This window comes from Rutilus rutilus, assembly GCF_951802725.1.
Source record: "Rutilus rutilus genome assembly, chromosome: 12".
Taxonomy (NCBI): domain Eukaryota; kingdom Metazoa; phylum Chordata; class Actinopteri; order Cypriniformes; family Leuciscidae; genus Rutilus; species Rutilus rutilus.
In genome coordinates this window covers 17,344,675-17,357,198 of record NC_140217.1, presented here as the reverse complement: position 1 = coordinate 17,357,198, position 12,524 = coordinate 17,344,675, and the positions used below count along the sequence as shown (strand labels likewise).

At 42.2% G+C, this 12,524-nt stretch overlaps 1 long non-coding RNA gene across 1 annotated transcript; it reads left to right on the top strand.

Annotated features, from left to right (window-relative positions):
• The first annotated feature begins 8,885 nt into the window (after positions 1 to 8,885).
• Positions 8,886 to 12,315, top strand: LOC311301598. Its single transcript, XR_014629482.1, has 3 exons — positions 8,886 to 10,175; positions 10,257 to 10,342; positions 11,115 to 12,315. It is a non-coding gene; the product is annotated as an uncharacterized lncRNA (long non-coding RNA).
• Positions 12,316 to 12,524: the final 209 nt, after the last annotated feature.

Below are 12,524 nucleotides of genomic sequence, written 5' to 3'. Positions count from 1 at the left end.
ACTAACCCATACAATTTGTATTATGCATTTCCTAAACATGTACTTGCTTATCAAACACTTTATATGAACAAACTACTAATCTATAAAACACAATCGGTCTTCCGCCCTGTCCACTGATCTAAATAACGACGTCTAAATTGACGACTTATTTGTTCCCTCGTTTTAATAAATCGTGGACACGTTGAACTAATTCCCTCCCTCATTTTGATTTAACGAATTACAATGTGGCCAAAAACAGTTTGATATTAATTAGTGAATGCTAAAGACTTATTTTTTGTGAATAGGTGAATATTCAGGTGAATTATTTCATGGCCACAAATAATAATAATTATTAAACTGTTTTTCTTACCTGTGAAGATAGCTCTTCAGTGAAGGCCGACTATTCTCGTACAGCTTTTTATTCCTTTTTTTTTGTGAATTGTTGAATATTCAGGTGAATTGTTTCGTGGCCACGAATTAATAATACCTCAGCAGGTTTTACAAGACCCTTCTCGATTGAGCGGCTAAGCCAAATTGTAATTTCGATTTAATTTCTGTTAATCGTGCAGCTCTAGATAAAAAAAAAACAAAAAAAACAACAATGCTCACTTGCTATAAGTATATGAATATCAGTAGGTTGCCGATTGATAATCTCCATTAGGGATGCACCGTGCCCAATAGTGAGCTCATGTACTCCTACTCGTAAAAATTGTCCGAAACCAATAACCAATACCAGGCAGTGTGTGTAGGCTACAGTACAGTGTTTGTGTGCAGACAAAGAAACACTGACAACAGGGGATAAAAAAGAAGGCTGTTTATGAAGTAAATGAATCTTATTAGTGGAATATTTAACTAAATATGATAACACATAGCTGTGGTACGCAAGCTGATCAGAGAAAAACATGCAGTGGATTGAGCACACAGTGGCACAGATGCGTGCGAGCTGGTAGAGCACATTGTAGTTCAGTCGTATGTCAATGGCAAAGAAAGTAAAACGAGGCATGTAGCTTATTATTAATGTTATCTGACCAGAGAGAGAGAGCATACTTCTGTTGAATGTTAATCAATCAAATGACAAATAAATAACTCACTGCTGTTGACTTAATATGTGCTTTACAATAAAAATTAAAGATAAAATATGATAGAGCAATAAAATGAACAGTATATATATATGTATGTATGGAAAAAGCTGATAAAGACACATAAGGGGCCGATCACACCTGACGCGTTTTTTGCAGTGAGAGGCGCCTATTTTCAATTGGTTTCCTATGGCAGCGAGCGTTCTGCGCACTGTTTATGCGCCTGCTGCGCCTCACGTTTTACCGCCTGCTGCGCCTCGCGTTTTTGAAGTTGAAAAAAAGCAACTCCGAGCGGAAAAAGCGCTCGACGTCATCGCGTTTTTTTCCACTGTCCAATCGAATGAAGTGAGAGGCGGGCCTTCCGTTTAATTGATGAAAGCGACATTTGCTTGAACGCCAGTAGAGTGCGATGATAGAGGATAAACTCGTGGTGCTCTCGCGGGTTACCAGGAGCTTAACGACTTCACGAACCGTAACTACCACAATGTTAACAGAAAGTAAATAAAGGTAATAAAAGGCTGATTTGACATTTACTTGACTGTCAGGACAGCTGTATCATTAGTTGCCTAGCAACATAACAAACGCAGCGCAATGCTCGTTCTGTGTAATGTAAAGTGCTGTGCACCTCGCGTTTTTGAACCAGAGAAACGCGTCAGGTGTGGTCGGCCCCTAAGCCGTGTTTACATTTAAGTCTTCACAGTCAGTTTTGTACATGTAAGCAGCTTTCTCTGGTATGAACAAGATTATAATGTTATGATGTAAATTTTTTCAAGTAGTGCAATTCAACAAGCTTTTAAAAAAAAAAAAAAAAAAATGTTTTTCATTATTTGACTTCCATACAAGCGGTTCTTTCACACACACATGCAAATCCGTATAGCACATTTATTACAATGGAAATTGTTAAATTTAATCACTAATTAATTAATTCATTTTTAATTTTAAATGCCTTTTTAGTTTTTTACTTTATATTTAATACTGTTTAGCAATAATGTCTTTGTCCCAAACACTATGAAGTGCAATTTAAAATTTAAGATTAAGATTCTATAACACTCATTTTTACCAACAGCCTAATTCCAAGAATGATTATTTACAGGTTGACCAGGCAAGCACCAGTGCAGCTGTAGCTCAGTTTTCGGGTAGAACGTATGCAGAAGGTGGTGATATTGCACCCAGGGTTTTGTCTGTGCAGGCATCTCATTGTCAGGGTGATGATAGGTATGACAGTTTCTCGAGAAATCATCAGTGCACATGTGTAGCGTTGACATTTTTAGCTAATCAGAGTGAAGGGATTACGTTCAAGATGCCTGACCTTGATAGAGTTTTAGAGGAGGGAGATGCGTGTTATGTCTATATTAAAATGCAGCTTATTGCTGAAGAGAGGTTTAATCGCAACCAACTGACAATGGAGGAAGTACCATTGAGCGTTGCATCATTTCACCGGACACATAATGTGCTGAAGTCAGAAGTGATGTTTGGATACCTCAGAGCCACAGGGACCCCTGGCACTGAAGAGTGGTGGATTCCTCTCGCTGAAAGGCTACAGTGTCTCTCAACAAATGTCAGGCATGCTCTGCTCCTTGTTGCTCCAGAGTGTATTGCTGTGTTCAGAGACAGATCTGGACGGTATGGATACTTTGATTCTCACTCGAGGACTGCTGCAGGCTTGCCACATCCTACTGGTCATGGAACTGCTGTCATGTTGACTTTCACTCACCTGAGTGACATGGCAGACAGAGTTCTCAAGATCTTCTGGGATCGTGGTGATGAGACAAGCTATGAATTTATGCCTGTGTCTTTTGAAGCAGAGCAACAGTCTGTCCAACAGCCTTCAACATCTGTTTGTGAACCGGTATCACAAGTGATTTCAGCTCTACCAGAACCAGCAACAAATGTTGGAGCCAAAATAAATTTTGTTGGATCAGGAGCTGAAAAGCGAGATGTGGTAGATAAAACAAATAAGCATAGAAGAAGAAAAGAATTGCGTAAAACATTTAAAATGTCAAAACAAGGCAGAGAACCTAAGGACACGGCTGCATCTTATGCCACCAGAAAAGATAAAAAAAGGGATTGTGAGAGACGGAGGTATGCCACTTCTTTGCAATATCAATCAAAGAAAAAAGAAGCAAATAGGGTAAAGTATAATCAAGATGTTCTCTTCCGAAACGAAATGAAATGGTCTATAGTGAGAAAATACAGCACAGATGGTCTCTTCCAGAAGAAGATAAAAGAAAACATGAAGAAGAGGTACAGCACAGATGCTCTTTTCCAGAAGAAGATGAAAGAATACAGTAAGAAGAGGTACAGCACAGATGCTCTCTTCCAGAAGAAGATGAAAGAAAACATGAAGAAGAGGTACAGCACAGATGCTCTCTTCCAGAAGAAGATGAAAGAAAACATGAAGAAGAGGTACAGCACAGATGCTCTCTTCCAGAAGAAGATGAAAGAAAACATGAAGAAGAGGTACAGCACAGATGCTCTCTTCCAGAAGAAGATGAAAGAAAACATGAAGAGGTACAGCACAGATGCTCTCTTCCAGAAGAAGATGAAAGAATACAGTAAGAAGAGGTACAGCACAGATGCTCTCTTCCAAAAGAAGAAGAAAGAGTACATTAAGAAGAGGTACAGCACAGATGCTCTCTTCCAAAAGAAGAAGAAAGAGTACATGAAGAAGAGGTACAGCACAGATACTCTCTTTCAGAGGAAAATGAAAGCCTACATGTTTAAAAGATATGCAGGTGACCCAGAGTTCAGAGCACATCACATCCTGCGATGTACCCTGCGCAAGACCCAGAAGTGTGCCGGTGATGTTGCATATCACGTTCTTCATCGATTGCAATGCGCACTCCGGATAAAAAGGAAATATAAACCGTACATCCGTCCCAGCCAGGAAACACCCCAGCCTTGTGTTAACAAAGTGATGGAAAGTGCCATACATGCATTCCGGTGTAAGATTCAGCATGGTCCTACACATGTCTGCACAGTTTGTCACAGAGCCCTGTTTCCTAATCAAGTCAAGGTCTGCAATAGAACGAGTTATGCCAAAAACGTTCATGTTGCAGCGTCTTGCCTAACTGGGAAGTATGTTCACGCTTGTGATAATGCCTGCTCAGGTTCCTGCGTAGTTCCGGAAGAGAGAAGACAGGAATGGATTTGCCACACTTGTGACAGCCACCTCAAGAGAGGGCAGATGTCTTCAATTGCAGCAGCCAACAAACTGGAGTTGCCACCAATCCCTGCGGAATTGGATGAATTAAATGTCCTTGAACGTCAACTCATTGCAAAAATTTTACCATTTGCAAAAATAATTGCATTACCCAAAGGACAGCAGAGAGCAGTACGTGGTGCCGTTGTGTGTGTGCCCTCCGAGATGGAGAAGACTGTCAACTCTCTGCCAAGACCAAGAAGTGAGGCCCAGCTGCTGCAGGTGAAGCTGAAGAGACACGTTAAGTTTAAAGGATACCAGCAGTTCCACACAGTGAATATGCATAACGTGCTTGCAGCTTTATCGAAGCTGAAAGCAATGCATTCGGAATACAGGGATATCTCCATAAGAGAAACTTCTGTATTTGAAAGTCCCCTAGATGAGGAAGCTGATGTCTCTGAAAGTCACCTAGACGAGGAAGCTGAAGTCTCTGAGATGCAACAAGAAGTCGATGTTGCTGAGCAGGATGAGCAACACGTTAGCGTCGAGGAAAAGGATGAGCTTCGACCCGGGCTCACATTAGACACGTGCATGCAGCCACCCGACATCGGACAGGAGATCTTGTCGTACGGTGAGGGAATATTTAGTATCGCACCTGCACAAGGACAAAAGCCTGTTGGATTTTTCAAAATCCCAAAGCTGGAAGCCATGGCATTCCCTGTTCAATTCCCCACTGGACAGAATTCCATTGACGAGGAAAGACAAATTTCAATATCTCCCAGTATGTATTTCAACGTGAGATTGTTCAGCGTGGACACGCGTTTTGCAAAAGATCAGAGTTATCTTTTCTTTGCACAGTTTGTAACAGAAACGCAACTGGCTAGAAACAGCATGTCTATTCAGTTGCGAAAAGGCAAACCTCTCACAAGAGACGGCCGAAGAATTTCTAACAGACTGCTTCAAGACAATCGGGAGATTGAAAGATTGGTACACAACAGAGACGCCACACGGTTCATGCAACCGCTGAGAGGCTCTCCATCGTATTGGGAGAAAACTTTGAGGGATCTACAGGCTATGATAAGACAGTTAGGAACCCCTACGTTTTTTTGCACATTCAGTGCAGCCGAAATGAGATGGCCTGAAGTAATTACAGCAATCAAGGCCCAGCAAGGTGAACACGTCGACTTCTCCGAGCTTGACTGGACGACAAAGTGTGAAATCCTCCGAAGCAATCCGGTCACTGTCATGCGTATGTTTGAGAAACGGGTGGATGCGCTAATGACTCATCTGCTTCTGTCGCCTGCCCAACCCATTGGTAAAGTTGAGGACTACTTTTACCGAGTGGAGTTTCAAGCTAGAGGAAGCCCACATATCCATCTTCTTGTTTGGATAAAGGATGCACCCGAGTTTGAAAAGGACTCTGATAAGGATGTTTGTGACTTTATTGACCGCAACATAACCTGCCAGTTGCCCGATCCCTCGGCTGATCCTGAGCTTCACAAGATCGTCACAGAGGTCCAGCTTCACAGCAGGAACCACTCAAAGTCCTGTAAGAAGGGAAATCTATTGTGTCGATTTGGGTTCCCCAAACTACCGGTGTCTAGCACCACGATCACTCGTCCGCGACCACAGCGTCCTGAAGAAGAGGATGACACGGACACTTCTCCATCTGGAAGCTGCATGTTTGAAGAAGAGCATGAGAAAACCCAAAAACAAGCAGAAAGAAGGAAATTGAGACGGGAGGCTGCTCAAAAAGCAATGAGCGAAGCCAGGGCAAAACTCAAGCCGGTGTGGGATCAGTTGAATGACCCCCAAGCCTCCTTTGACAGCTTGTCAGACCTACTGACAAAGTGTAAGTTGTCCATCGATGACTACAATGACAACGTCGAAGCACTGTCCAATGCCAACGTGATTCTGCTGAAGCGTGATCCAAAGGAGTCATGGGTGAATGGATACAATCCCGATTTGTTGAGGGCATGGAACGCTAATATGGACATTCAGTTCGTTCTTGACGCTTTTAGCTGCGTTATGTATATGCTTTCGTATATTTCCAAGCCGGAGCATGAAATGGGCGATTTACTTAAGAACGTAATCAAGAGTGTGCGTGAGACAAACGTCAGCGAGGAAGATGAGATGAAGCAGATAATGCAAGCCTACTCCAAACACAGGCAAGTTAGCGCTCAGGAGTCTGTGGCACGAACATGCAGCTTACCGTTGAAAAAGTGTTCACGAAGTGTTGTGTTTCTACCGACGGATGATGACGCGCTAAAGATGAGTCTTCCCCTAAGCGTCCTACAAAACAAAAATCCTGATTTGGAGGATGTGTGGATGTCAGGGATGATAGATAAATACAGAGCAAGGCCTCAAACGCGTGACTTTGAGAAGATGTGTCTGGCAGAATTTGCTTCGGAGTGCCGCATCGTGTATGGTCAACAAACGAAAGGCAAGAATGTTCACCAGCTGCTCAACGGCATGGGTTTTTTTCAGAAACGAACTGGGAAGGCTGCAGTTATTAGGTATGCACGTTATTCGGAGGAAAAACAACCCGAAAAGTTTTACAGTAGATTACTTAAGCTTTATATGCCACATCGGAGCAACGAACAGCTAAAACCGCCAAGATTTCCGACATATGAAACATTTTACAAGAGTGCAAAGGTGGAACTACCCTGGACAAAGCCTGGTTTGCTTTTCCCTGTCTGCGGTGTAGTGCAAGCACTCAAGGAAAAGTTTGAAAAACACAGCGACGAGTTGGATAAGGCGTTCGATCAGCTGCAACAGCAAGGGCCACCCGAGAACGCATGGGCCGCTTTTGCACCTGAAATTGAAGTTGATCGTTTAGAGTGCGTTGCAGAACAACAAGACATCAATCCAGATGATGAGGATGTACAAGATGATGTCCCAGAATTTCAGATTCTTGAACATGGAGATGGAGTCGTGCCACAAAAAGAGGCACCGCAGATGAGCATCGAATTTGTTAGGAAGATGTTCAGAAGTCTAAATGAGACGCAGGCAGCCATATTCTACACAGTCTGCCAGTGGTGTCAGAAGCGTGTGTGGGGTCAAAATCCAGAACAGTTTTTCTACTTCGTGTCAGGTGGTGCTGGATGTGGCAAATCACACGTCATCAAGTGCATATACACGGAAGCAACCAAAATTCTGCAACAACTGCCTCGACTACGGGAGGAAGGAGATCTGTCCGTGCCTACGGTGCTCTTGAGTGCGTTTACTGGGACGGCTGCATTCAACATATCCGGTAAAACTCTGCATTCCATCTTAAAACTTCCAAGGAATCTGAAGCCACCATATCAAGGACTTGGAAATGCCTTGGATGAACTACGAGCAAGACTACGCGACGTGGAGATTCTCATCATCGATGAAGTGTCCATGATTTCAAAGGATCTTTTTGCCTACGTAAACTGGAGATTTCAGCAAATCAAAGGGAGCAAGAAACCTTTCGGGGGAATCTCTGTCCTCGCTGTGGGTGACTTTTTCCAACTGCCACCTCTGGGTAAAGCCAAACCACTCTGCGTGTATGAAGAGGATGTTTTGGACTTCTGGAAAGACCATTTTCAAATGATTACCCTCACTGAGATCATGCGTCAGAAAGAAGACCTGGCTTTTGCCCAACTTTTAAACCGTCTACGGGTGAAGAAGAAGACTGGAAATCTTGCTGAAGAAGATGGAGCTTTGCTACTCCAGGCTGTGAAGGACCCCAAAGACTGCCCGTGTGATGCACTGCACATATTTGCCACCAACAAGGAAGTTCACGAACACAATACTAAAACAATCCATGCTCTTCACACTGACATCATTACCATCGATGCAGAAGACTACAGGAAAGACCCAAGAACAGGAGGGATGAAGAGACAAATGAAGCCCATCACTGGAAAAAAGGACGACTTGCCTGACACCATACAAATTGCGTTGGGAGTACGCATAATGGTGACTAGGAATCTGGATGTTGAAGACGGAATTGTCAACGGGTGTTTTGGAAAGATTTCAAACATTGTCAATAAGACAAAAGATGGAATCGACACCGTGCAAATGTTAGGACTACAGCTCGACAATCCAAATGCAGGCAAGAAACACCGCAAAAGGGTACAAGGTGAAGAAGACAACTTGGTTTACATCGAGAGATCCGAAGAACCTCTTAGGAAAGGAGCAGTTCGTCGACAATTCCCCATCAAGTTAGCTTACGCCTGCACAGCTCACAAAGTCCAAGGCATGACAATGGAGAATGCCGTGGTGTCACTGAAGAAGATTTTCGAGCCGGGAATGGCCTACGTTGCCCTCAGCAGAACGACCTCACTTCGTGGATTGCACATCACAGACTTCAATGAGAAGAAGATATATGCTGATCCTGCAGTAACAGCCTCGTTGGATAACATGACCAGAGCAACATTCGAAGGAATCATGCCACTTTTGCAGCAGGTGAGGGAAGCCAACATGGATCAAACGCTTAAAATCATTCATCACAACACAGAAGGACTGTCATCCCACATTGAAGACATCAGATGCCATCATGAACTGCTTCTATCGGATATTCTTTGCATGACGGAAACTCACCTGACCGGATCATTCACTACACCTCACGTCCAATTGGAAGGATACAACATGTTTCTGCGTAACAGACATGTCTCCTACTCGACACACCAAGAAATTGCGCAGAAAGCTGGCGGTGGAGTTGCAATATATTGCAAAGAGCATATTTCAGCTCAGCCTAGGCAGTTTGTACAAAATGTGACCGATCTGGAGTACGTCGTCATCAAAGTAGATAGCCCGATCAAAGCAACAATCGCTGCTGTCTACAGGCCACCACACTACGGATTCGAAGGATTCCTGGAAAACTTGAAGAGTCTGCTGGATTATTTGGACATCGTGGACGAACATCCTGTAATAATCTGTGGCGATTTTAATGAGGATCTACTCTGCGCAGGGAAAAAAACTGTTCTGGAATTGTTTAAATCTAAAGGATACACGCAACTGATCACCACAGCAACAACCAAAAAGAACACTCTATTGGATCATATTTACATCTCTCATCCGGATTTGTGCCTTCAGTCAGGTGTCTTGCATAGTTATCATAGTTATCACAATCCCGTGTACTGTATTTTGCGTAAATGAGTTTTTGTGATGGACCAGTATTGTTGTGTGTTGCGGTAGGTTAGTATGCCATACGGAACCGTTTGCCACTGAACCTTGCTTTAAATGAGACAGTGGGGCTTCGACAGCCTTAGTTGAACGGTTGGGCGCGTATGGTCGGGTTGTTAGGTAGGCCATACGGAACCGTTGCCAATGGACCTGGATACATGACATCAGCAGGGCTTCGACAGCCTTAATCAAACGGGTTGGCGCGTATGGTCATGTTGCGGTTAGATTGTGGTTAGGAGATTGTGGTTAGGTCATGTTTATGGTTTATGCCACTGAGCTACGAGGAAGGAGCAACCACAGCAGCAGCAGGAAGTATGGAGGAGTAGTGTGACAGCTCCAGGGAGGACACAGACAGTCATTGAGCAACAGTGGCAGTAAGTTATAAAAGACAAGGGAAAGAGAGAAGTAGCAAGACACCATTGTAATGTTTGATTTTGACCTTATAACATACATTTTACTTGAATTGATTTCAATCTACACAATTTGTGACAATCTGTGCGGGATATGCAGTCCCCTGCTATTTTATGATTGATATGTGCACTTCTATAAAGTTGCAGGAAGAATTGGGAGACCATAGCAGTCCTGTCTGGATACGAGTGTGCAATATACCTTCTAAAGCTAAGTGTTAAAAGATTTTGCTTCAGTCGGTGTACTACTGCTTTTCATAACCGCATTTGAATCGAAATGTTATATTTGAATCTAATTTTGATTTTTAATGTTTTTCAGGAACCAGCCAAATGAAGTCAGATTGTCTGAGAAGATCACGTGTGCTACATCAATGACGATGACGAGCTGGATACCAGATTACGTGCCAATTTCTTTCCGTAAGTTTTATTTCTATATTTCTTTCTTTTTTTTGTTTATTAGTTCCGGGTGTATTAGTGATCCCATTGTTAATTTATTAGTTTCATGCCCGGAGAACAGGTCCAAATATCTATGGCATTGAGGACAACGCTGAAGAATGAAGAAGCAGAGGAAGAAGCAGACTGAGGTAAAGTTTGTCAATACTACTGATAAGGTCTAGTGTTTCAGTGCATTTTATTATACAACGGTTTCATTGTTTTTCCCAGGTCAAAAATGGTCTTCGTTGGTGGCCAACAGACACTGCTGTCCTATCTTGCCCTCTTATTTAAAAAAAGAGCAGATTTTACCAGTGGATTTCATAGTTTTGTAAGATAAAATTATAATTTTGTTATATTGATATTAAAAAGTTAAACTAAAAAAAGTAGCATCAAAAGGTTTATTTAAACTAATAGTCTTAATTTTCTACCATATAGCTAACAATTGAATAAAATTAACAGGTAGCTAACAACAACTTGCTTTGCGCTTTATGATGTTAATCACTCCAGTATGAACTTAATTTTATTTATTTATTTTTGACAATGTTATTTATTTTAAAAACTGCTGTTCAATGTTTATTCATGTTAGTTCACTGTATTTACTAATGTTAGCACTTAAAACTTTTAATTTTAACAATGTACCAGTATTAGTAAATGTTAAAAATCACTGACAAAGATTAATAAATGCTAAAAAAGTTAAATGCAGGAAAAACCATGGGTTTTGTTCAAAGGTGTATGATTTGATGTGAAAAGCTTTGATTTTAACGTGCATGATGGTTCTCAGAAGTGACAGAGCAAAAATGGTATTTTGCCAGGCTTACATTTGACCCATCAACTATGCTGCTTAATAAGTCTTGGAGAATCAGAACAATTCAAATAAATTCACTAACATTATCATATATATTTTACCTCCTCTGCCCTCAGGATATCCACGGAGACAGATGCGCGCCATTCAGCATAGAAACATCGGCCTCTCCCATCTGTGCAGAGACGGAGTTCACCTGAGCACAGAGGGAAACCAGCTTCTCCTGAGCAACCTCAGAGAAGGTCTGCAGGTGGAACTCCAAAGTTGAAGCCAAATGTCCTTTTAAAGGCAACAACGGCTCTTTTCAGAGCTACCCACTCATTCAACTAAAGAGCATTTTTACAAAATGTATTCACAACTAGGGCTGAACGATACATCGAATTTTCATCGTCATCATGATATGAACTCGCGCAATGAACACATCGCAACAGACAGCCTGACACAATGAATAATGCCTGGTTCAGATTACAAGATTTTTGTGTCTGTTAAAATGTCACGGTGTCAGATTACACGATTTTGACTCCTAACAAGAAACATGTCAGACTACACGTTGCTTTCCGACCAGTCATCGCATGTCGTCACACGCACACATTCACTCGCAAACATTCACTCACACACGCTCACTCGCACACACTCACACACACACTCACACTCACTGTCCCTCGCTCACTCACTTGCGCTCTCTCACTCACTCACTCTCTCACACACACACACTCGCTCACTCAAGCACACACACACACTCACTGTCCCTCGCTCACACACTCGCGCACACACACCTGCTCACTACACACACACTCGCTCACTGGCGCACACACACACTCACTGTTGTTCGCACTCTCACTCTCGCTCACATACTCAACCCGTCGTGGAGGACCGTTCAAAAATTAAACATGCTAGTCTTTCTGTCATGATGTCCTGAAGCATCGCAGAGGTTGTCGCCCACTATGACACGCTATATGAGATGAAACGATCGAATCTTGCGTCCCGACACCCATTGTCGTTTACGAATCCCCACGACACCCTACGTCAAACGGATTGTGCCAAAATCGTGCTAAAATCGTGTAATCTGAACCAGGCAGGTAATAAACTTTTGACCTAACACGCAAATAACCTATTAAAGCACTAAGACATGGGAACAGTATAGCTAACATTCACATTCAGGCTAAACTAGTACATAATTTATAAAAATGCTTTTTATAATCTTAGGGGTAATGCTGTAAAGATAATTTTAATACAAAGTAATAACTAGTACAACACTAGGGTCTAATCCATTTGCTGGGTGGAATTTGACACAACAGGCGTTTAAAAAAATCTTTTAAATAAACATTTGGTTAATTGGCACATACTGTGTTTTTGTCTTTATTGAATGGTATTGAAAGTTACTCATTGTCACATTATGAATATTTTCTTGTGAACTTCAGAGAAGATCCAGGTATATTCACAGATGGTTCTTTAAGATGGTAAGAGGCCGGGTCATTTAAAAGCTTACATTTAAATGAGCTTTATATACTCAGCATTTATAAAATCAA